The sequence below is a fragment of the Montipora capricornis genome, chromosome 2 (genome assembly GCF_036669925.1).
Source record: "Montipora capricornis isolate CH-2021 chromosome 2, ASM3666992v2, whole genome shotgun sequence".
Taxonomy (NCBI): Eukaryota; Metazoa; Cnidaria; class Anthozoa; order Scleractinia; family Acroporidae; genus Montipora; species Montipora capricornis.
In genome coordinates this window covers 30,045,634-30,050,633 of record NC_090884.1, presented here as the reverse complement: position 1 = coordinate 30,050,633, position 5,000 = coordinate 30,045,634, and the positions used below count along the sequence as shown (strand labels likewise).

Below are 5,000 nucleotides of genomic sequence, written 5' to 3'. Positions count from 1 at the left end.
TGGCGGATTTGTATTGAGTCAATGGAGCGTATTCTTGATATATGCTTCGACTACTGGTACATTGAATTCTGTGAAGTGGAGATCGATTATTCTTCAGAAATGCGGCTTATCGCCATTTTGGTTGTCTCTTTTAATGGCTCTCAATTTTCTGCAATTCAACACTGTGTTTATTTCCACATTTTCCCAAATCCAGCCATAGCGGTTTGCTTGTTATCTGTTTTTGTTATACTCTACAATAGTGGTTTTCAAACCCAAAAATCGTTTCTTTAGGCAATCGATAGGGACTGTGTGATCGTCAGCAATCGTCAAAGTAAACCTCTCCTGGTTAACCTTATCTTGAATCTTTCAACACTAGATCCAGTTTAAAATTGTCAGTTAGTGGATCACTGAGGGGATGTCATTCTAATAAACCATTTCATTACATTGTGTTAAAAGTTACCAGGCATACTAAACGGTTAGTAATTTTCAGATCTGATTCCCTTGATTATTTGGCATAAATATTAACCTCGAAAGGCTTACTAGGAAATATCCACCAATCACTGCGCTGGAGAAGACTACTGTAGGTTGTGCCAAACATATTGTATACTGGTTGGACTGAAATGGAATGGCACACCATTCCACCTCATCCTTTAATATCAGTGAGAATTTGCCACAATTTGACATGGAGGCAGTGGATATTCCACTATGGAGGAAAAGGGGCAGATTGAAGCTAACGGGACTCAGTAGTTATCAATCTTTTCGAGACACTACCTGCTTTAGTGACAGGATCTCAAGCCGTTGAGTCTTAAGTAACTGAGGATTGAATGGTTGTATTCATTCTTTTACAGATGATTGAAGGAACGTAAGAATGAAAATGTCTACGCAACGGAAAGAAAAAGAAGTTTGTAGTTACCAGCTCCGTCTGCAAAGAATTTCTAGCTTACGGATGACCCAGAAATGATAATTGTCCATCTGGAGAACTGTAGATACATGTTTTTGTTGCCGCAATAGTTCTGTAAAGACGTCTTGACGAGCTAGTACTTCTATGCAAGCGATGGGATTCTTCTGGACTACACAGAAAGAAGACCTTCCATCAAAATTCACTTATGGTGAAAGGAATTGTCATCGAGGAAAAGGCTGTATAAATACGAAGAGATCCCTCGGTAAGAACATTCTTACTTTGAACTCACGACGTCGAAAATGTAAATACATTTCAAAAAAGTCTTTCAAGTTAATTCTCCTCAGAGGAGATGATTCAAGATGGTTCCCTCGTTCAGGTCAATGATAGTATTGTAAAAAGAAAATAAATTGAATTTTCTCTTTGAGAAGGGAAGGATAATCTATCCACCTTGTTTTTAAAAAAGGAAATAAATTACATAGAAGCATGGATTCAGGTTGTTATAAGCTGTTTGTTGTCTTGTGTTCATGTCGGTTACATATTTGATCGTGAAACGACTGGGCTCTCAAATAGCTGGGGTACTACGGGCAACGTTCTAAATGAAATGGAGTCAACACACCATGCAGTCACTACTTCATCTAGTTCAGAACTGATCCTGGTAGAGTTTGAGAGACGTATTTATAAACTTCGCCAGCAGGCAACAGCACGATAAGTGAGGGCTATTGACATGGAGCGAGAGCACATGATATATTCCGCATATGCTGTACCCGCGAGGGCACAGTGTTGCACTATCCCCGAGGGACAGGTCGATGAAGTGCTTTTTAGCCAGTTGCTGCGGTTTTCTAATTCAGATGAAATATTCATTTTCTAGTGGATAACTTCCAGCGTTTTGCAATCGACAACCTTATCTTTTTTAAGTCTGCAGCTGCAACTCTGCATCACACACACGGACTTGGTGTGAACGATACGAGATAAAATGTAGTAAGTAACGCGAAAACGGTAGTTTTGTGTCCTTCTCGCGACTCTGCGCCCTTACTACAACTCACAGAGTAGAAAGGATATAACCGTTTTGGAAAAGTCGAAGTATGGAAAGGATAACCGGTGAGTTCAAGGAAAAAGCGAGATGTGAGACATGATTCTATGCGAATGCTATACATTGGTGTGAAGACATAATTCTGTCGAACACGCGCTGTAATGCTCTTTTTGTTTAACTGCGAGCAAGAAAGTTCTGTAAATGTACGGTATTCTTAGATATTTTTACGTAAACTCCATCAATTTTAGAATAATAAGCGATTCTCAGATTTTCAAGTAGCTTATCTGGGGTATTCGGCCGAGGGCAGTCAACCTCGTCCCCAGGGTCTCTCTTCACTGCCTCCATTGTCGTTGGGAAAAGGCGATGGCAACTTCAAGGAAAAAGTCACCTCAAAATATCACTTTGCTTTATCATAATTCTTTCACGGCTATTTTATCTCCTTCATTTCTTACAATTTGGGCGAAGTATCCTAAAAATAAATTAGTACGAGCAATTACAAAGTGAAAATAGAGAATAGAAATTTCTCTGTTGCACGCTCACGTTGTCATCAAAACCTCAAATTTGGTAATTTCACGTCGTCCTTATGCAGAGTACTGAAAGAATTCGTCCTAAAATCCGTGCTGCACGATTATTTATGCTCTTTTAACCAATGATATCAATGTTTTGCGCCGTTGTTGTTGCCGTCGCCGTCGAAAAGTCTTAAGCTCCCTAATGTGAATCTCAACGGCAATGGAGGCAGAGAAGAGAAACCCTGGGAACTAGATTGGAGGGCAGTACGTCGCGTTTTTACGTTGAAGGTGTAGATTGCTTTTACCCACGTGATCAGTAACCTTGTTTTTCCACCGAAACAAAAGAAACTTTTGCGTGATAATAGAGCTCAAATCCCAGAGGATAAGTTAGGAACACCACCATGGCCGCCGTTTTATTGTTTGGGAACACCAACATGGCTGCTGTGATGTCACGTGAAAACACTCTACAGTTGGCACACAGGGAAATGTTCTATTGCTTTGCCATTATTATCACCGATCGTCTTATTCCCTCTTTCCTCTATTCCAATAAAAGCCGCCAGTAGATTCCTCATACGTCTTTTTCTCATACATCTTTATATTGAAATCAGTAATATCAGGACAAAGCAGCATGAAAAAAAGAAAAGAGGAGTGTACACCGCTTATAACTCCCGTCTCAATGCTATGAGTTCTTTTTTATCTCTACTGCTACTCACACAAATGAAACCTGTAACTTTTTCTCGAAATCGTCCTTTGTTCCAAGGTGTCCTCGTGAATTCACAGCTACTTTGACAATGTTATGACGCAATTCATGATCAATAACAGGACAGACGCATGAAAAACTGACGTCAATTTGTTCATTGCATTGTATTGTATTGTAAATTTCTCTACGTAGTGCCTTTGTTAGCCTTTCATTGGCATTTTCTTCACCTTGTTTTCCCTGAAGCAAGCAACCCATCTTGTATTTGCTGCAGATGTCTCTTCTGACACTTGCTCTCTTGCATGCCCAAATTAGATGGAAAAGTATGCTTTTTTCTGGAAATTGGTGATTTAGAATAAAAATGATTCTTTGGTTGGAGGGCGTGGCTTGCATAGGCTATTTGTATTCCTTGTATAGTTTTTACGTCTAATTACAAGCTACTGTTTGCTCTCTTGTCCGTGTATAAGGACCTATAAGACGTACGTTTTCAAAACAGTCCACTAAAGTTTTCATGTTTGCACCTAAGTTTTCTCTTTTCTCTTAAGTATGAACAAGCCCATCAAACACCCCTTCCGTCTGCTTAAGTCTCTCATGTGACCACAGAGGACATTAAAGTGCACATCACGGAAAGGCCTTTAACAGACCAGTCCAGGCTGATGAATGATGATAAAGTGTCTTAAGAAGATCAATTTATTGATTGACAGGGGTAAAACGATTTTATATCAGTCAGGGAAGGAAGTACATGGCAGTTCTTTGCTTTTCTCCGTGTCTGGTCACTTGATTTCAAGCCCACATTTAAAAATTATTCAACTTCGTCCCGGCCGTTTTATCCACCAAGCCTGAGGTGATTATTTCTTTTGGTATAATTACATAGGTGATTATTTGAAAAATATGCATTTTCTTTAAAACAATTAATTTCGTCGTCTGTGACCTCGACACAACGTTTTGCGGCCATTTGGAAAAACGGATTAGGTGATTATCCCGTAATAATCACGTCAGGTACAACCAATTAGCACAAAGAATTTTCATTAATCACCTATGTACTTATAATAACTCTCGATATAACATCAGAAGTTCTAGCATCGTTTGAGGGCCTCTGATGTTATATTGTCTGCTATATGCGCTGGATGTAAGATCCCATTTTTGCCAATGCCAGTGAAATTTTGATGCAAGGGTACTGAACCGTCCCTCTTTAATCTTAAATTATTTCTGAAGAGGTATTGGGACTCATTCGCGGTGACAAATTTTGGAAGTCAATTCCTAGTTCTTGGAAAACAGAAATCCGTCGTCATCAGATTATCAGTTTAAATGAAGAGAACATATTTTTTCAATTGTGACTCGGGGATATTCGGAACAAATCAGAGTGCTCCTGTTTTTCCTAATATCCCCGGGTCACCATCGAAGACAAAATCGTCTCTTCGTTTCATCTACCAGGGTTAACAATTTCAATCTACGTCATTCGATCACTTGAATAAATCTAATCGGCTGACTCAATGTTGTACCCAATTCAAACCCGGGCCGGGATTTTGTGTATTGTATTCGCATGGTAATGCAGCATTCATTGAGTTAGCCGATTAGGTATAATACAAAGGCCTGGTTGCATTCACCTTTCGGAGGTTTTGCAATAAATTTCGCACTAAGGACTGGCTATCGTTTAAGTAGATGTCTGTTTCCGGCATCAGACGGTTTGCGTGGACTTTCCAGCATCGGACAGAACGGAATTTTCAAGTTTAATAAGCCTGCGTAGCTGGTGGGATATTTTATCGCGGGTTTATTTCAACACGCGTGAATAAATCGATGGTTGCTCAGTTGAGTTTTGGCAACGAGTGAAAAACTACTCGCCACTCGCGGCCCACTCGAAGCCAAAAACATAACGGAGCCAAC

At 39.8% G+C, this 5,000-nt stretch overlaps 1 long non-coding RNA gene across 4 annotated transcripts in view; it reads left to right on the top strand.

The window, feature by feature from the left end:
* LOC138039290 (uncharacterized) overlaps positions 1–1,366 on the top strand; it is a 2,965-nt gene extending 1,599 nt beyond the window's left edge. For all 4 annotated transcript variants that reach the window (XR_011130395.1, XR_011130397.1, XR_011130398.1 and 1 more), the window contains one exon: positions 828–1,366. This is a non-coding gene — a long non-coding RNA (uncharacterized lncRNA). The remainder of the gene's footprint in view (positions 1–827) is intronic.
* The last annotated feature ends 3,634 nt before the right edge of the window (positions 1,367–5,000 follow it).